General features: G+C 43.8%; 1 protein-coding gene across 2 annotated transcripts in view; it reads left to right on the top strand.

Annotated features, from left to right (window-relative positions):
* Positions 1–21433, top strand: part of ASTN1 (astrotactin 1) — a 306422-nt gene that overhangs the window by 156921 nt on the left and 128068 nt on the right. The window lies entirely within an intron of this gene.

The following is a 21433-nucleotide window of genomic DNA, read 5'->3' as shown; positions in this document are numbered from 1 at the left end:
ATGAACTGATGTTGTTATTCTGCAATATTTTGTAGATTAATAGGTTAGAGTCATCAATTAAGGGTGCAATCCTATGCATGTTTAGACAGAAAAAATTAATACAACTCCCAGTGTAGTTGTAAGACATTTTCCTGTCTAAACTTGCATAGGATAACCCTAAATCCCTTTTGAACAATTACAGATGGTGTCCCCAATTAATTGCTAATTAATTAGTACAAGTAGTTGAAAAAACGGTGGCTTTCCTCCTTCTTGATTGCACAGGAGGGAAAGCTTCTTGAAAGACAGTGCTGGCTTCAACGCACATGCATCATCTAAAAACAAAGGAAGAATGTATTTCTTCTTCAAAGCTACCATTTTGTTTACATGCAAATATATGTAGATTTAACCATCTAATCAACTAAGTTTTTTTCAAATCATGCAACAGCCCTATTTATAATATATATAGCACAGTAAGTCTGCAGAATGTATTGCTGTTGTTATTGTTATCCTTCACTTCATTCCTCTAATAAGAGTCACCAGGTGGTTTGGGAGGGAGATGGTGGGGCGGGGGGATGGATGAGAGGGGTTCTGAGCACACTGCTGACAGGATTGATTACTGAACTGATCTGAAACAAAATCATCAGTAGTTGGCTAAAGTAAGCTGGATCGCCAACCTTGGCAGCACATCACACATCTCCTCAGGCAGATTCTGTCTCTGTACCCCAAATTCTAGCTATGAGTCATACCTTTATTTCCTTGTTGTAGGGAAGATTGTGCTGGTGGTAAACATCCACCCAGGTCACTATGGGCAGGCCATGGTGAACATTCATTTTTCTTTCTCCTCTGTACTGAGGAGGGTGGCAATGGTTAAGGGCAACTCAGGCTAGATAAAATTCCTGACTGCCTTATGCAATATGGCTGGGGATTGATTGTGGATGGTCAGTGATGTGGAAAACGCATTCTGCACATCCTCTGGGGCACTCTAGGAAACTCTAGGAATTGAGAATTTTTGTAGCTTCCCAGATATTTTTAATACAGGCCTCCTGTTGAAGGCTGATGATTTTGACATTACATAATTTCAGTTATGTTTCCCCCTGGCCACTTCCTACATACACCTTTTCATACTAGTGGGACATAGTTTACAAAGCACTTTTCAGACCCACTCCACGCTTTGTGCGACTATTATATTTGTCACAGCTACATTGGTTTACTGCAGGAAATATATAATGTGTGAAGGAGAGATGCACATCCCTAATTTGCAGTGGACATGCACTGGGACGCCATCGCAAGATAGAGTTACCCATGCTTTACTAAGGAAAACTAGTGCAGTCTGTGAAATGGCTCTCAGTGTAAGGCAGGATGCTCAGTAGTAGAAAAGAGAAGGAAATATTTTATTCTGTGTGCTACACTTCAAGAAGGATAAAGACAAACTAGAATGGGTTCAGAGGTGAGCAACATGTCAGGGGTATGGAAAGCAAGTCCTTTGAGGAAAGACTGACAGAACTTGGTATGTTCAGCCTGGAGAAGAGGCAATTGATATTGGGACACAATAGTAAATACCTGAACAGTGTCACATAGAAAAGGGCAAAGGCATGTTCTCTGCTGTCCCGGGGGCAGGACTAGAGCTAATGGGCTTTAGTTACAGGAGGGTTGATTTCAGTAAGAGCAGTTTGATGATGGAACCAGCTACCTAGATGGGAGGTGGGCTGTTCTTTAAAGGAGGCCTTCAAGTAGAGGCTGGATAGCCATCTTTTGGGGATGCTTTAGCTCTGGATTTCTTGCATAGAGCTTGGAGTTGGAAGAGATGGCCTACAAGGCCCTCTCCCACTTCGTGATCTATTGATGTATCCATCGTCACCTTCTTAGGGATGTTCCATTTTTGTTACTGTTTCGTGGGTTGGTTCTGCCCCATGTCCTGTTCTGCTTACTTTCTATTTTAAATTGGAGAATTTCTAAAATTAATTTTGGGAATTGGTGAATGTGAAGTTTCCCATAGTTTTCAGTACATGTCTCCCCCTGCCTTTAGGGTTTACCTAGACTAGGGGTAGGGAACCCTTTTCAGCCCAAGAGCCAAATTCCAATCTGGCAGAGGTCTCAGGGGCCGCATTCCATCTGTGGGCAGGGCCAAAATGTAATCCCTACTTATTTTAAGCCTAATTAGAGGTAAGTAGGTAAAGCTTCTGCATATCTCCTGAGAGGGAAGCATGAGCAACAGCATGTCACCTGTAAGCAGGGCAAAGCTCTTCATGTCTATTCACAAGTAAGCAGGGCAAAGCTCAGAAGGAAGCAGGACTGAATTACTCAGCAGCTTCTTCCCCAGGCCCTGGCAGGTAAAAGGTCTTATCTCTGATCAGCAGCTAACTGGAGATAATAGCTGAGAAGTGCTGAGAATGGGAGCCCTTTCCAGTGTTCATCAGGTAAAGCTCTTATCTCAGATCAGCTGTTGATCAGAGGTAAGAGCTTCCCCTTGTTTGGGGAGGTGGAAGAAGGTGGTGGGCTGGATGGGGAATTCCCACAGGCCATGTTTTGCCCATGTGCTGGAGTCTCCCCATCCCTGATCTAAATACATATGCAAAGTGATTAAAGCATTATAGTATAATTTTAACTTTATTATTTAAGTATCGAAATATACAGAAAACGTACTATATCAGAATCACCAACAAAACATATAAGTTAATCAGCCCAGTAAGATATCAAACATATTAAAAATGTACATCAAGCTCATCAATTATCACAACAGGTTACTTCATCTATTAATTTTCACAACAAACACCAAGTTCCACCCCATATGTACATCAGGATAATTCACCTCAGTATGTCATTAGATCTTCCTAATAAGTTATCCTAAGACCTTGATTTCTTTCCCAGAACAAACATCCTTTTGTTGTTTATTTGTTCAGTCGCTTCCGACTCTTCGTGACTTCATGGACCAGCCCACGCCAGAGCTTTCTGTCGGCCGTCGCCACCCCCAGCTCCCCCAAGGTCGAGTCTGTCACCTCCAGAATATCATCCATCCATCTTGCCCTTGGTCGGCCCCTCTTCCTTTTGCCTTCCACTTTCCCTAGCATCAGCATCTTCTCCAGGGTATCCTGTCTTCTCATGATGTGGCCAAAGTACTTCAGTTTTGCCTTTAGTATCATTTCCTCAGAGGATCTAAAGAGCCTCTTGTTGAGGGTGAAAGAGGAGAGTGCAAAAGCTGGTTTGAAACTCAACATTAAAAAAATGAAGATCATGGCATCTGGCCCCATCACTTCCTGGCATATGGAAGGGGAAGAAATGGCAACAGTGACAGATTTTATTTTCTTGGGCTCCAAGATCACCGCAGATGGAGACTGTAGCCATGAAATTCAAAGACGCTTGCTCCTTGGGAGGAAAGCTATGGCAAACCTAGACAGCATAGTAAGAAGCAGAGACATCACCTCACCGACAAAGGTCCGTCTAATCAAAGCTATGGCTTTCCCAGTAGTAATGTATGGCTGTGAGAGCTGGACTATAAGGAAGGCTGAGCGCCGAAGAATTGATGCTTTCGAACTGTGGTGCTGGAGAAGACTCTTACAAGTCCCCTGGACTGCAAGGAGGTCAAATCAGTCAATCCTAAAGGAAATCAACCCTGACTACTCATTGGAAGGACAGATACTGAAGCTGAAGCTGAAATATTTTGGCCACCTAATGCGAAGAGAAAACTCTCTGGAAAAGACCCTGATGCTGGGAAAGACTGAAGGCAAAAGGAGAAAAGGACAGCAGAGGATGAGATGGCTCGATAGCATCACTGATGCGATGAATATGGACTTGAGCACGCTCCGGGAGAGAGCGCAGGACAGGATGGCCATGGGGTCACGAAGAGTCGGACACGACTGAACGACTGAACAACAAATCATTCCCTCAAGTGAGCAGTCTGGCTTTATTTCCTGGAGGATGGACTGGTTTGATCTTCTTGCAGTCCAAGGCACTCTCAGAATTTTCCTCCAGCACCACAGTTCAAAAGCATCTCTCTTCCTTCGCTCAGCCTTCCTTATGGTCCAGCTCTCACAGCCATAGGTTACTACGGGGAATACCATTGCCTTAACTATGCGGACCTTCATTGTCAGTGTGATGTCTCTGCTCTTCACTATTTTATCAAGATTTGTCATTGCTGTCCTCCCAAGAAGTAAATGTCTTCTGATTTCCTGGCTGCAGTCAGTGTCTGCAGTAATCTTTGCGCCTAGAAAGACAAAGTCTGTCACTGCCTCCACATTTTCTCCCTATTTGCCAGTTATCAATCCAGCTGGTTGCCATAATCTTGGTTTTTTTGAGGTTTAACTGCAACCCAGCTTTTGCACTTTCTTCTTTCACCTTCGTCATGAGGTTCCTCAGCTCCTCCTTGCTTTCAGCCATCAAAGTGGTATCATCTGCATATCGGAGATTGTTAATGTTTCTTCCAGCAATTTTAACTCCAGCCTTGGCTTCATCAAGCTCAGCATGTCGCGTGATGTGTTCTGCGTACAGGTTGAATAGGTAGGGTGAGAGTATACAACCCTGCCGTACTCCTTTCCCAATCTTAAACCAGTCCGTTAATCCATGGTCTGTTCTTACTGTTGCTACTTGGTCGTTATACAGATTCCTCAGGAGGCAGACAAGATGACTTGGTATCCCCATACCACCAAGAACTTGCCACAATTTGTGATGATCCACACAGTCAAAGGCTTTGGAATAGTCAATAAAACAGAAATAGATGTTTTTCTGAAACTCCCTGGCTTTCTCCATTATCCAGCGGATATTGGCAATTTGATCTCTAGTTCCTCTGCCTTTTCGAAACCCAGCTTGTACATCTGGCAATTCTCGTTCCATGAATTGCTGGAGTCTACCTTGCAAGATCTTGAGCATTACCTTACTGGCATGTGACGTAAGTGCCACTGTTCGATAGTTTGAACATTCTTTGGTGCTTCCCTTTTTTGGTATGGGGATATAAGTTGATTTTTTCCAATCTGTTGGCCATTCTTGTGTTTTCCAAATTTGCTGGCATATGGCATGCATCACCTTGACAGCATCATCTTGCAAGATTTTAAACAGTTCAGCTGGGATACCATCATCTCCTTCTGCCTTGTTATTAGAATGCTTCTTAAGGCCCATTCCACCTCACTCTTCAGGATGTCTGGCTCTAGTTCACTGACCACACCGTCAAATCTATCCCCGATATTATTATCCTTCCTATACAGATTTTCCATATATTCTTGCCACCTTTTCTTGATCTCTTCTGCTTCTGTTAGGTCCTTGCCATCTTTGTTTTTGATCATACCCATTTTTGCCTGGAATTTACCTCTGATGTTTCTAATTTTCTGGAAGAGGTCTCTTGTCCTTCCTATTCTATTATCTTCTTCCGCTTCCGCGCATTGCTTGTTTAAAAATAATTATCTCTTCTGGCTAACCTCTGGAATTTTGCATTTAATTGGGCATATCTCCCCCTATCACTGTTGCCTTTTGCTTTCCTTCTTTCTTGGGCTGCTTCCAGTGTCTCAGCAGACAGCCATCTTGCCTTCTTGGTTTTCTTTTTCTTTGGGACATTTTTTGTTGCCGCCTCCTGAACAATGTTGCGAACTTCTGTCCATAGTTCTTCCGGGACCCTATCTACTAAATCTAGTCCCTTAAATCTATTCTTCACCTCCACTGCATATTCATGAGGAATATTAGTGAGCTCATATCTAACTGCTCTGTGGGTCTTCCCTATTCTCTTTAGTCTGATTCTAAATTGTGCAATAAGAAGTTCGTGATCCGAACTACAATCAGCTCCAGGTCTTGTTTTTACCGACTGCATAGATGTCCGCCACCTTTGGCTACAAAGCATGTAGTCAATCTGATTTTGGTGTCGACTGTCTGGTGAAGTCCATGTATAAAGTCATCTCTTAGGTTGTTGGAAGAGAGTGTTTGTTATGCACAGTGAGTTGTCTTGGCAAATTCTATCAGCCTATGTCCTGCTTCATTTTGTTCACCCAGACTATGCTCGCCTGTAATTCCAGGTGTCGTTTGACTACCCACCTTAGCATTCCAGTCTCCTATAATGAAAATAACATCTTTTTTTGGCATACTATCCAGTAGGTGCTGCAGATCCTCATAGAACTGATCTACTTCTGCTTCTTCAGCATCTGTGGTTGGGGCGTATATTTGGATCACTGTGATGTTAAATGGCTTACCCTGAATTCGAATTGAGATCATTCTGTCATTTTTTGGATTGTATCCAAGCACTGCTTTAGCCACTTTATTATTCATTATGAAGGCTACTCCATTTGTTCTGTGGTCCTCTTGTCCACAGTAGTAGATCTGCTGGTCATTTGATGTGAAGTGGCCCATTCCAGTCCATTTCAGTTCACTGACACCCAAAATGTCTATATTTAATCTTGACATCTCCCCAATAACCACATCCAATTTGCCCTGGCTCATAGATCTTACATTCCAGGTTCTTATGGTGTGTTGATCTTTAGAACATCGGATTCGTCGTTCACCACCAGCACCGTCGGCTGCTAGCTGTCCTTTTGGCTTTGAGCTAGCTGCGTCATCACATCTGGGGCTAGTTGAACTTATCCTCTGTTCCTCCCCAGTAGCATTTTGACTATCTTCCGACCTGGGAGTCCCATCTTCCGACGCTATACTGACATACCTCTGGTTGTATTGATCCATTTAGTTTTCATGGCAAGAATACTGGGGTGGGTTGCTGTTTCCTTCCCCAGGGATCGTATTTAGTCTGACCTCTCTGCCATGACCTTCCTGTCTTGGGTGTCCCTTCACGGTTTAGCTAATGACGTCATTGAGGTGCTCAAGCTCCAGCACCACGACAAGGTAATGATCTCCTGAAGCTGAAGCCAACATCCTTATATTGCCTATATATGTCCTTCTGTATAATACTACATATACTTCCCCATACCTTTTCCCTCTCTGTCATGACATATGTATTTGTAAACATCGGTGTTTATTTCTCCATTGCCTTATTGAGGATATTTCTGCTCTCTTCCAAAATCAGGCAATCAAAATTCTAGTCACTATTATCAATAAAATATTAGCACAGTTTCATATTTTGAGCCCAGCTTCTCCAAATATCCCAGAACCATAATCCACAGGGTCTAAGAATATCACTACTCCACACATTTATTTTACTTTTAATCAAAACTGGATTCCAGAAAATCTGAATGAACAGACTTGTCCACCAAACATGGTTTATATCAGCCCTATTACGTCCACACTAACAGCAAACAGAAGATCCATTGGGATAAACTTGTTCCATCTCCATGGGGTCAGATGGCACTGAGCAAATGCTTTAAAGTAGTTCTCAGTGAAACTAACACGTGGTGAGATTTTCATCCAATTTCCTCATATGTAGGCCCTCACTTGTCTCTTATGCCTGTATTTATGCCACACTCGATTTTAAACAAAAATAATTCTTCGTTACATTCATAATGTCAACCAAGATGGAATAATTCTTTGAGAGCATACTTTTGTTTTAATTTATGATGATTTGTTAGAACATTGTTTCTTGACTCAAACATCTACCTTTATGTTTATCCTGCATCTATTTTTAATTTGGGGGAAAAACTTGACCCATGCAAATGGTTCCCTATTCCTGTTTTTGACCATATTTTGCCTTGTCTTCAGAGCAAATGCTACATTCTCTGGGCCGCTATGTGGTGGGTAGTTCTGAAGAGAGTATTGGAGCAAGTGAATTCCCTCTTTATTTAAAACACCATATGGTATTTTGCTTTATAAATATTTAAAGACCTCTGATCTTTGAAACTTGAGAAATCTGCAACTTTCCCTGATCTAAATAAATGAAATCACCAAGGTCACAACTCAGAGCCCAGTTAGACACAGGGGAGGCTCTACTGAAATAAATGAAGAACAGACATGTGAGCAGGGAAGCTGGCAAAATTTCTTTGTAGAATGATCCTTTGTATGTACTTCACCTGCAAAGCTGATTTAGAGGAGGCGAATACTTAAATACTGTATGAGCAGGCCTCCTGCATCCTGGTGCCCTCTAGACATGTTGGACTACAGCAACCATAATTCCCAGCCGGGTGGGGATAGTGAGAAGTGTAGTCAAATATCTAGAGGCACCAGTTTGAGGGAAGCTGGTATAAATCAAGGATGGCAAAGTTCCTAAATCTCAGATTGAATACCGAACATAGTTGTTAAAAGAGTTTAAAATTTTCTGACAGAGGAATTGTTGCCCATGGTGCATCTACTCATTTCTTTTGTCCCGCTGTCCACTCTAATAAAACCGATTTTACAGGAGGGGTTATTTTGAACACCACAAATCCCGCAAACGTTTTTGATTAGGATGATAGAGAGATGAATTTGCATTGCCACAGGCAATGACAGCTGCTTCTCTGGAAACAAATGAACACACACACACACACACTTTAATCACCCTGCAACCTAAGAGCAGGCACAAACTGCCACATGCCGCAACTTCTTCTTCCCTATTAACACTTTTCCAGGACTCCTCGCCTTTATTTCCCTATCAGCTCCTGTCTTGTTCAGCTGCCACAACGGCCTAATTCCCATCAAGGTAGTTAGTAAACCTGGATCTTACCACTTCAAAGTGCAGGCAGGGGCTCACATGATTCAATTCTTCCTGATTTAAAAAAATATATATACAAAAAAATAGAAAATTGGGGAGACAGCTAGGCTAGAACAAAGGTTCCGACTCTGCCCCTCCCTCCCCCCCGCATCTGAAGACTAAAGTGGTACAACCCAGAAGTTTATCACCTCAATGAGAACTAGGCCCTTGGTTCCCTCCCTTCCCAACAGCCCTTGCTTCTTGTCCCCTCTGTAGCCAGGCTGCTCCTCTTTTCCTCTCAGAGGTTACTCCATCAGAAAAATTGCTAAGCACCACCTCAGAAAGAGGTGTAAGGATTGGACCTCAGGTAGTGTTGTTTCTCTGCAGTGAGAGAAGTGAATCATACAAGAAGGATTGCCATGAAGTGCTTGGCATACTTGCCCTTTCTCCTTCTGCCTTGCATCTGTCCCAGCTATCCCTGGGGAGCAGAGTGGTATGTATTTTCTTCAGTTAACTTTATTATCCATTTTGTTCTTCAGGAAGCCTTTAATTGGGAAAGAAATAGGGAACTTGTGCAGTTGTCTTGATTGGCGGGTCATTTGCTGCCTTGCTTCTGGTCAGCCAGACCATAATGCTTCTGTGGATGGTTTCTGCTAGTTTGGCTGGCGGGACAGAAGATAGCAACACAGAGAATAATTGGAGAGGGAGAGGCCTAGGGTGCCACGTCAAGGTCAGGCATGGCAAGAGTGTTGCACTGGAGGGCCTGGGTCCAGGGCTGGCCAGCCTTTCCCACTACTCAGTGACTACACCGAGTGCTGGGCGCATAAAGAGGTGCCTCCAGAAAAGTAAAAAAAGCTGAATAAGAATTTATCCCCTCCTCCATCTTTCTTATAGCTTCCTCTCTTGCCTTGCTCCTTCCCTCTGTTTCCGTCCATTCTGTTCCTTTCCTTCTGGAGACACGGGACAGGGATTGGGGGGTGAGGGGACACAAATGAAGTCACAAGGGCACCATAGCATCCCCACCCCCGCATGCACGCACACAGACCTCTCTTCGAGCTCTTCCCTGCCACCCAAGACGCTTGCCCCAATATTTATAGCTGCTTCTTTTCACACACACACAATGCCCTGCTGTGTGCCTCTGCTTTAGAAAATTGAAGGACGGTGAGATGAAAAGCATCTCTTTCTCCTCTTCAGATCTGCCTTCTCCTTTTCTCCCCAGGTCTCTTTTGCTCTCCTCTGCAACTCCCAGCATCTCATGGAGAAAAGTGTCTGCATTAGCATTTTTTCCATAATAACCTAGCTAGGAGATGACAGCAGGGGGTGGGAAGAGGGCAAGGACTGGAAAGCCAAGTCACTGACAATCAGAGTGCTCTGAAGAAACAGATTTTGAGAGGCATGAATCTGAGATGAGAAAGAAACACAGAGCAATTGAGGGCTGATTCATACGGTATATGCAGGTGCATGGTTGCTCTGCATTTGGAACTGGTTGCCCTGTGTGATCCTCCACAGGACTGCACAGGGGACCTGGCAGGCCTGCAACCCACTGATAAACATATAGAGGCAGTGAGTGCACAAAATGGCCACCTCCACAGGAAGGCTGAGTGTCTCTGAGAAGGAGGAATGACAGCTCCAGAGCTCCAGTGGCAGTTAAAAAAACCTGTTTTTACAAAAGAAGAAAAATGAATGAAAGTTTAAAAGAAACAAATGAAGAAAAGGGGGAAACAAGACACCCCCTCCCCACATCCTGGAAATGTTAGCCCCTTCCCCTGAGTCATTTTACCCCACCCTTTTCATTTTGGGAGTTCAGCCAAAATGCCTCCCCTTTCACCTGAACCCCTGAAGTGAAATGAAATGATGCCAGTCCTAGTAAATGGGAAAGGCAGAACACACATCAGGCTTTCCCTAGTGCAACACAGGTGGCGCCTTTAAAAGCTGCCCGCCTAAATGCTACCCTCAGCAGGCAAAACATGATGAGTGTCAATCAACTGTTGAGCTGGGGGGGGGGGCGCTGCTGATGAGGAGCAAGTGTGGGCAAGCTGGCACCAGTTTGCTGTCCAGCATCATAAAAACCGACCTCCGTCTGTGGTTTAACAATGGTCCTGGTGATCTAGAGTTGTGGGAGGGCTACTCGAGGCCAGCGAGTTACTCCCCAACATCAAGTGGGAACTAGAAGGCATGGGGTAGTGTCATGCCCAGATTCCACTGGTTCCAGGTTGGTAGGGAAAGGAAGGGCTATATGGACAAAGCAACAGGGCAATAAATAAATAATCCTTGGAAGGGTGACCTATACCAGTTCTTCCTCACCTTAGGTGCTGGGCTGACAGGAGTTCCCCTCGTGGGATTTTTGGGCCTGGCACCTGGGTGGAATCCACAGGATGCATGCCAGATTCCCTCCAGAATGAAGCATTAATACAAATAAATTAGCAAAATCCACCTTGACTTAGCTCTCGCCAGTCAGCCTCTGTTGGGGGGTGGGTTAGTCTTCTATGTCCCAGCATTGGATGTGATTGGATCACATTGAATCACACCTGATGCAGAGGAGAAACAGAATCATTGCTGTCAGAGGAGGTGGCATAATGCCTCCCGACATGAGTCACCAGTCTGGGTTTGTCCTTTTCCACACAAGTGGCACAGCCAGAAGATTGACTCATGCAGATACATAGCAGGTGAGCTCCTGCAAGCACATAATTCTTACCCTTAACACACTCTAAAATAAACGCTCCTGTGTATAAGAGTGAACTGTGCCTCCAATTTTAACCTAGAAAATGAGCGTGCCTCTGCTATCAGACATTTGGAAAACACAATTGTAAAAAATCAAAAATAATATTCTTTATTTTGACTACAATTTTCTTTCACCAAACTAAATCCCACTTGGAGCACCTCATGAAAGAGAGCCCCTGCCCTCCACCAAGGTCCTGGCCCTTTTAAGATCGAGTACTTTCTCAAAGTGTTCACAGTTTGGTCCTGTTTTGTTGTGTTTTTCTTGTCTCCTCCTTTTTCACCTTTTCTGCCCTTCTTCTTTGCCAGAATTCATGCCTCCCCTAGACTGTCAGCTCCTTCTGCAGTGAGTTTTGCCTGTTCCCTTTGAAAACCTGGGCTTTATCCTGAATCTTCTATTCGTAGGCTGGAATCGCTCCTTTCAGACAAGAATTACACTGTAGGATCAAGCCTAGGACAATTTGCATTCAAGCAGCTTCCAGCCAGCCCCAAAGAGACCATATAATCTTTGGAAGCGGACTTTTTCATGTGCAAGGTTTAGTAAACAGATAGCATGGGAACAGCATAATAAATACTCCTTTTAACATTTTCAAAAAAATTCAGAGCATAGGTTTCCAAGTGAAATTGCACAAACTTTCTTGCTTCCAGCAGCATTCAACACAAGCCAAAGCCAGATAAACAAATGACTCAGAAGGCTATTGCTTTCTCACACTATTGCTATTTTCCCCTCATATTCTTCTTTCATGTTTTTACAGACCATGTTGTTCTGTAGGCCCTCTAGAACAAAAAGGCAAGGGGGTAGCTGGTACCAGCATGTGGCGGCATAAGAATATACAAGCTTTTGACGTATGCAGAACACTTCATTCTGAGCTCTATAGAAAGCAAAGTAATGTATTAATGCAGAAGTTGTAACACTGTAGCTATGATATAATATTGCAGCCTTCCTCAATCCAATGCCCTCCAGATGTGTTGGACTACATTTCACAGCATCACCCAGTCAGCAGAGACTTTATAAAAATGCATCTGCAGGTTGAAAGCATGCATGCATTTAAGATGGTTTGAATGGGAGCTTGGATGTGTCTAATTAAGGGCTTCCTCTTTTACTGCAGTATTATGGATGGTTCCATGGACACACAGTTCCCTTGTTCATGGAGCCCAGGAGCTTTCAGTGAATGAGGAACCCATGCTTACAAGAAGCTCTGGGTGTCCATTAAGGTAGCTATGGCTCTTTGAAATGAACTCTTACACCTCAGTCCTAGAACTTTTTATGCAGAAGCACATCACATTGCTCTCGGTGGGACTTGCTGCCAGGCAGCTACATTTAGGATGGCAGCCTTTCAGTTCAGGAAGGACAGAATGGCAGGTTCTGCTCTGCCGAGTTTTGGCAGAGAAAGGAATGGAATGGTTCTGCTTTAAGCTCAAACTCTGGAGTGGATCACAGAATAGAGACAGCATCAGCCATTCACTCTGATCCAGCAAAGGAAAGCTAATAATACAAATATACCCCTTGCTGGATGTAAGGAGGGGCATCTTGTTTCCTCCTCCTCACTGCATTTGAGGGATTATGTCCTGAGATGTGGATATGAGGTGTGTGTGGTTAGTCTCCAAAGCAGGAAGGGAGAGACAAAAACACCTCTCTTCCTGCACTGGAGGCCTCCCTTTATTTCCAGAGTTGGCTTGGTCTGGAATCCACTAGAAAACAGCAGTTAGGTCCGGAGCCTCCTCCGGAATTCTCAGGAAACACTTTTGTGTAATTTGCATAGCTGTTCAATAAAAACATCTTCCTCACTGAGCATGCAAATTGTGACATAAAAATAAAGACAAAGTTGTTGCAAGCCTCTTTGAGTCAGCACAAACATTTGAATGAGATCTGGTAATGTATCTCTTGTGGGCTGCTTCCATAAAAACTGGGTGGCAGCTGAATTAAGAATGCTCATGTGCAAGAAGATACCTGGAATCTGATTACTCGTAGCATGTAAAAAAATCTGTCATGCATTTGGAATCTCCACCATAATTTAATAAAACTAGACATAATAAGCAATGAATATGGGTGGGGATGGGGGAAAGACCCAGTGTGAAGCTGCTGTGAAAAAAGCATTTTGGGCATAATTAGGGAAGGAATCGAAAATCATACCAACAACATACTGCCCTTATACGAACACCATACTGCCCATATACAAATCTATTATATGATCACACTTGGCATACTGTGTACAGTTCTGGTCACTGCACCTAAAAAAGGATATTATAGAGTTGGAAAAAATGCAGATCAACTGAAATGATCAAGGAGCTGGAGCAACTGAGGAAAGGTTACAGTGTCTGGGACTGTTTAGCTTAGAAAAAAGGGTGAGTAAGGGGAGACATGCTAGAGGTGTATAAAATTATGCATTGTGTGGAGGAAATGGATAGGGAGACATTTTTCTCACTCATAATACTAGAACCGGGGTCATCCCATGAAGCTGATCGGTGGAGATCCAGCATAGATAAAAGGCAGTGCTTCTGCACACAGTCCATAGTTAAACTATGGAATTCACTACCACAAGTTGTAGTGAGGGCCCCCAATTTGGAGGGCTTTGACAAATTCATGGAGGATAAGGCTATCTGTGGCTACTAGTCACAATGGTGATATGCTGCCTCCAGTATCAGAAGCAGAAGGCCTCTCGATACCAGTCGCTGGAGAACACAAGCAGGAGGATGCTATTGTACTCCTGTCCTACTTGTTGGTTTTCCACAGGCAGCTGGTTAACCACTGTGTGAACAGAATGCTGGACTAGATGGACCCTTGGTCTGATCCAGCAGGGCTCTGCTTATCTTCTTAAGAAAACAGCAAAAGCTGAATGTGTGGCCTGGATGCTCTTTCCTTGTTTTCCAGAACTTGGGTGCAATGTTTGTTGAATAAATTATACAGAAGAGACATATTTACTATGTATTGGAGTGGATGAGCAAACTGAAGCTTAATTCAGAAGATTGATGTGCTATTTTCAGAGGATTCTGGAGATCTAGGAGTGGGTGTCTAAATGTATGGGGTTAAAAATCAGGTTTGCAGATTGGGGATGCTCCTGGATCCAACCCTGCTTTGGATGACTAGGAAGCTGCAGTGGAAAGGAGTGCTTCTTACCAGCTTCACCTGGTATGCCATGAGCCATTTCCTCAAGATGCCGGACATAGCAACATTCATTCACATCTGAGTCACTTCCAGGTTAGATTACTGCCAGAATGTTAACTGGACCTGGCAGACTGTAGTATGTAACTCCAATATTACATGGTCTGCACAATTTGTTCCTGGGCTCAATTCAAAATGCTGGTGCTGATATCTAGAGCCAAATGGTATAGGATTAGAGTATCTTAAGAATTGCTTCCACCCATATGAAACTGCCTGATATTTAAGGTCGTCCATCGAGGCCCTTCTCCATGTCCCCTGCTGTCCAGAGCATGGCAGGGAGGGCGAGGTTGGTCTGCCTAAGGAGGTTTGTCTGGATGCATCACTGCTCACCTTTCAGTAGGCATTTGTAGATGCTGCCTTTTACAATAGGCTCTGAAGGCTGCTGTTTTATTCTGACTCTGATTTGTACTGTTATGTTTTAATTTTATTATAAATGATTTCTTGTTGTTTTTAAGTATTGCATTTGTTTGTCACTGAGTATAATGTTATAGAAAGTTGGAAAAGGAAACATAAACAAAATGGTCTCCCATGCTGTTCTCTGCTTATGCAGGTAGTTAGGGTGTCCTCCTCCAGCTTCTACTCTTTCCCCTTCCTTAATATAGAGCTTTTCTACATGAGGCTATTAATTGGCTGTTAGTCCACTGTATCTCCTTTCAGTTTCATCACAGATTGAGTTCCGAGCACTACATGAGGAGTATTTCCTTTTCTGCTTTTCCACTACATAACCTCTAGGTGGCACTGTAGTATAGTGGAATAGCGCAAATACACAAGAGGATATCTTGCTTTCTTTTGATTTTGCAATTAAATGCCACATTTTCCCTGCTCTAAAAAAACTTGCTGAAAGTGCTGGTTAGACACAGAAACCAAACTGGAGGGTCACGTCATCATCTCAAGAACTCATAAACGACCATGATTAGGGGATGATGAGCACATGATAAATGCCTCATGTAGAAAAGCTCATAATCAGTTTAAGGACCATAAACAAGTGGTCTTTAGACTTGCCTACATCCATCTGGGAACTACTCTTCTGTAAGAATCTACACCATGGGACCCTACCCCACAGTCAGTCATTCCCCAGTCATGTGGGATTGGCTCACAGAATAGCAACTCCCATGAAGCTGTGGGTAGGTCTAAAGGTCACCAGAGTTGGAATGTGTTCCCACATGGATACACGAATGTCCATGCCCCATTACAATTGTTCTACTGATTCTTCCCCTGCAGTACTTTATATTTGCAGTGTATAGGGGCTGTTTTTGCAAGACTGTTTTGACCCAGTGTAAATTCCACCCCAAAAATTTAATTTGGCCTTCCAGTTGTCAAACAATGTATAGTGAGCACAGGAATGTTAGAAATGGGAATGTTAACAGTGGGAGGGAAAGGCATGAAAACATGGAATACATAGACTATGAAGGCAATATGACAAAGTGCACTGTGGAAGAAGAAGAGGGACAGTGCAAGATACTGATGCCCTATTTTCTGAACATGCTGGGGTTTCTTCCAACATCAAATACTTTCTACCTATTTCCAAGCAGTTCCTGCAACCACAAGGAATAGAAATATACTTTAAAAAGAAAGAAAGCTAAAATTCCTTGCATTCGATACCAGATTCTATGCAAGCACTATGCAGGTATTTGCCTGCACACAAGTAGACCTAAATTGGGATGCAGAGCCCCATCCCTCCCAACATCCCCATGTGCCTAGCTGCGTTGCACATTCAGATGAAGATCTGCAAAGGGTTCTGTAAGAGCATTCGACTAAACATGCTTACAGAACTCCCATGATCAGGAACCCTGCCTTATCAGGGTGTGCAGCTGGGTGCACAGGGATGTGTGAAAAGGGGTGGGGTGGGGGGCTCAAATAAGAACATAAGAAGAGCCATGCTGGATCAGACCAAGAGTCCGTCTAGTCCAGCATTCTGTTCACACAGTGGCCAAACAGCTCTTGACTAGGAACTCAGAAACAGGGCATGAGCGCAACAGTACCCTCTCACTCACTGCCTCTGGTACTGGAGGTAGCACATAGCCATCAAGACTAGTAGCCATTGATAGCCTTTTTCTCCAGGAATTTGTCCAACCCCTTTTAAAGCCATCCAAATTGGTGTCCATCATTACATCCTGTGGTAGTGAATTTCATAGTTTAATTCTGAGCTGCGTGAAGAAGTCCTTCCTTTTATCTGTCCTGAATCTCCCACCAATCAGCTTCTTACGATGACCCCGGGTTCTAGTATGTTGAGAGAGGGAGAAAAATGTCTCCCTATCCACATTCTCCACACCATGCATAATTTTGTAGACCTCTATCATGTCTCCTGTTACCCTCCTTTTTTCCAAGCTAAATAATCCCAGCTGTTGTAACCTTCTCTCATAGGGCAGATGCTCCAGCCCCTTGATCATTTTAGTTGCCCTTTTCTGCACTTTTTCCAGCTCTACAATATCTTTTTTGGGGTGCGGTGACCAGAACTGTACACAGTATTCCAAGTGTGGCTGCACCATAGATTTGTATGGGGGCATCCTCTCCACGCTTGAGCTCTATTCGTGTGTAATTGAACACCTGCTATGATGGTGTGAACCCATGGAAACACAGACTACACGCAGGCCTGTTCTGTTTCATCTCAGCACTATTAGTTGCTGACTTTTATGAGTACTGAATTTACAGCTAGTTTGAGAAGCTTGAGCGAAATACAAGATCTGTCATCTCCATCAGGGCTAATCCAGTCTTATCGGGTGGTGAACTGTGTTTGATCAGCCCTGGTTTTCTTTTGTGAGCTTTCAAGAGCAGGCAGCTGAAATACCCACCAAGAGTTACAGAATCATCACACCAAGCCACCTGCAGGGAGCATGAAAGAAAGGAAGACAGAAGCACTAAAGGGGGAAAGGAAGATGGGAGAGAAACAAAGCAGCATGAACGACAGGGGGCAAAAGATATTGACTGAAAAGATGGGACGAGCAGAGAATGATCATCCATCCATTACTCATCTTGGGGAACAAGGACAGTGTTCCTGTGTTCTCATTTTGCTGAGGGAGAAAATCCAATGCCTCCTTCGAGGATGGTAGCAGAAATGATGGTAAGAGAGTGGCCCCATGGTGGAGGGGACACTTTAGAATGTTTGAGTGACTGTGAAGAAGAAACTTAAGATGCTAGATCAGCATGAGTCTTGGCCTTGGTTTTTCCATTTTCCTCTATCTTCTGGGGGGCATACCAAGACATTTGGGTTAGCCCTTCCCACTGGTTGACCGGCAGGGTCCAATCCAAACAGTCCTCTCCAGAGGTGGATCTACCCTGCCTTCCCAGACAGGCCCTGCATAGCATTGGTTAAATGGGATCCTTGCTGAGCTCTTGAGAGCTCCGCAGCTTAGGTCTTTTTATTTTTCCGATTACTTCATCCATTTTTCTTTCTCCTCTCCTCTCCTTTCCTGTCCTCTCCCCCTTTCCTAACTTTTTCAGTTAGGGACTGGGATTGCGCTTCATTAGAAGGAGCAGCCTCAGGTGCTGCAGTGACTTTTTGTGAGGAAGGGCATCCACTCACCCACCAGCTACCACTGTGTGCAATCTATTGCATGCTATTATTGGGCGCTATTACAGCCGTTCTCTACGTTGCGGTGCATGAGCCTTCATCCATTGTTACCCCAATTTTATGACTCCCTTTCCCATAGCATTCAGTTTAAAGCCCTCCTGATAAAGTTCTTCGTGCTGTGGCCAGCCTTTGTGAGGTGCAACCCGTCCCTTGCCAACAGAATCCTGTGGTCCCAGAATCCAAATCTCTCTCATTGGCACCACCTTCGTAGCCAGTCATTAACTCGGAAGTATTTTTCTTTCCCTTTCTATCCCTCTTCTGATTACTGGAAAGATGGATGAGAAAACTATCTGGGCCCCAAAGTTCTGGAGTTTCCTTCCCAAAGCTTCAAAGTCTGACATGATTTCTTCGTAGCTCCGCTTAGCGGTATCATTTGTTCCCACATGGATGAGAAGAAAGGGATACCTGTCAGTGGGAATTATGAGTGGAGGCAACCCTTCAGTCACATCTGTAATCCGTCCTCCTGGGAGACAGCATACCTGGCGAGTCCATGGGTCTTCTCAGCATACTTGAGTTTCAATCCCATGCAGCAAGGAGTCTCCCACTACTCCTCTTCTTGTTGTTGTAGGCCTTGGTTTCATTACCTCTGCTTAACTGACCTTCAGCCTCTTGCTCGCTGTCATGCAGGTTCCACTGTAATTCTTCCTCTGCAGGCTGTCCTCCAGTCTCATCCTCAAGTACCTGGAAACGGTTCCATAGCTCCACTGCTTCCACTGGTGTAGAGTGGCTTCTAGTTCTTCTGCCCCTAACTGTCACCCTTTTCTAAGGAGTATCCTCTACTTCATTTTTCCTCACCTCACCATTTTCCTCTTCTGCCTCACTTGCTGTTGCTCTTCTAGCTTCTGTTCTTCACTTTGCTGCTGTAGTTCCACTGTTCTGTCCAAAAACTCTTCGTGTTCTCTTATTCTCTGGAGGGTTGCCACTCGCCACTCCAGTCCTCTTACTTTTTCTTCCAACAGCGTGATCAGCTTGCACTGGTTGCACATGAAGGCCATGTTGATCTCAGGCAAGAAAACAAACATGGCACAGACCTTGCAGGTCACCACCACTGAGAGTCTTTTCCTTCCATAGTCTCTATTCCCTTTTTGTTTCTAGCTCTCTGGTTGTACTGGGGTAGCCTGTGCTTTGTCCTCTATTCACTAGAGGCTAAAAACAGAGTCCCACTGGTATGGAAGTGTGTGTTACAAGAAAAAGAAATTTTAAAAAATGTTAGGGGCCTCCCCCTTGACCTCCCCTGGTCAACTCCTGTTTGCTTGCTCTGATCGCTTGCTCTCTGGGAGCTTGCTTGCTTGTATAGCCCTAGACCAGCTGGAGCAGCTTCCTCTGCTCTGCTCTGCTCTGCTCTGCTAGGAGGAGGGAAATGGACTGAAACTTCCCGCCCACACAGCTGCCAGGAGTCCTCAGGCCACGCCCTTTCAATTCAGTTGGAGCTCTCAGGAGTGCATGGTGAGCGCACGGCGACTCAGAGTGGAAAGCTTACTCTAGCCCTCTCCCCGCTTTGTCTTTGTCTCCTCTTCCACTGCAACTCCCCTGGCAAACCCCTGTTTGCTCTCCCTGTTTGCGCACTCTGATTGCTCCCTCTCTGGGAGCTTGCTTCCTTGTATATCCCCTGGACCAGCTGGACCAGCTTCCTCTGCTTGTTTCAACATAAATCACCATTTAGGAAACATAAAAACATTTCTGCTGTTAAACAGAGCTTTGCAAAAGATCCTTAAATCTTAATATCTTAAAAATGAGAGATCTCCTTCTAAGTATCAAGTTCCCTATTCAGTACTGAATAGACTATTTAGCTGACAGGTACACAGACCTGGTGAGTTTCTAAGAAGCAGCTCCCACATTGTAAAATCAGCACATATTTATACTGTTTGTGTAGAAATTACCTCATTACTAATATTATCAACTGTTCCATAATTTACAGCTCACAGTCTGAATTATCTCATTGTTATTAAACGTTCTTAAAAATTTAGAATATACGTAACAGGCATGCATGTACACCTTTCAGGCTAGATAAGATCAATTTTGAATTATACCTTTGAGAAGATGACTCCTTACTTAAAATTTGCCAATTAAACTTAAGCCTATACATTTTTCTAGACATCTGTATATCAAGCTTTTTGATGTGCATATTCTCCACAATATTTTTTGCTCATTAATGACAAGTGAAAACTTTAAGTACACTTTTGACCTGGAATATTACAGTCTCACACCAGTTCATTACCCAAGTAAACCTTTGGCCCAAGTGATAGGCCTTTAAATCACCATTTTCTCTTTGGATAACCATCCAGGTCAACTTTACCATTATTTTTGTGCCAGTTACCCAGAATTCATTGTGAACCTGCTTTTGTCACTGTGTTGTCTGGTCTTTAATACAATGCTCCTTAGTTATTTACATTTTCAAATTCTTAATAAACTATCATTAATATTTAGCATTAACATTTCATAATAAGACATCTTATACTGTTTTAAAACAGGTGGATTAGCATTTTTTCAATGGTCTCCTCAGCAAGTCCAATAAATCAAAGTTAGCTATTTTTTAAAATCCATGATGAGCCCAGCCATTCAGTGTTCCATAAGAGCCATAAAGGAAAAAAAGAAAACACTGTCCGTGTTCCAGGGGCACATTGGGCCACAAAAAGAGCAAACGGAGATGCAGGCTTCCTGCAGCACCTCCAAGGGGAGTTCCTCCAATTCCCCTTCACAGTATTCTTACAAAGCTGGAGAGTTGTAAGAAACCCTGCCCCCCCCCAAACTTGCCAGTCAGTCCAAGATAGAGGGGGTGTACCCCAATACATTAAGAGGTTAATTATGCCAAACTGCTCCTCGGCTGAGCAAGAGATGGAATAGCAAACTCCCTGGTGAAGAACCCAAAGAGTTCCAGTATGTATTTCTGAGGAGAAGTTTAGATCTCCTCCTTCCTCAGAAATAAGGAAGGGTCAACTTTCTGCCAAACAGATTTTCAGAACATTCTTTTCTGTGGAGAGTTTTATACATACTCGTTCTCAGAAATAGAAGGAACAATGAGCTGTCAGGGTTAAGACAAGGAAATTCCCTCCTAGCTGAGGACTTTCCTGCCTTTTTTCTCTGAAGCCACTAAAACAGAAGGAGCAATTTTGTTAGGGAGTTGCTTCTGTCTCCCAAGCCCTGAGATGCTGACCAGGGTTGGGGTCGGGGGGAGGGGGGGACTTTCCAAGGGCAACAGCAGAAGAGTCTGTTAGCTTCCTTAGATGGCTACAATTCTGAAACAAACAAACAAACATGAATTCCTCATGACACTCTGAGGAGTTCAAGGGTTCCCCTGGTGGATGGACTGATAGCTACATTCTGGTGCCAAGCCTTAGCCATTAATCCTTCTACCAAGATTTCAAGTCCAGCCTAAGAAATTCCTGGAATTTTCACCTCAGCCGAACCTTCTCTAAGGTTTAGGCAAGTTACAAGGCCTTTGCCTGTGATGGTAGATAACAAGATTGGTCTGCCTGCA

This window comes from Heloderma suspectum, chromosome 4 (assembly GCF_057233095.1).
Source record: "Heloderma suspectum isolate Gila_16-S chromosome 4, 16-S_ref, whole genome shotgun sequence".
In the NCBI taxonomy this organism is placed as follows: Eukaryota; Metazoa; Chordata; class Lepidosauria; order Squamata; family Helodermatidae; genus Heloderma; species Heloderma suspectum.
This window is presented reverse-complemented; position numbering and strand designations above follow the sequence as displayed.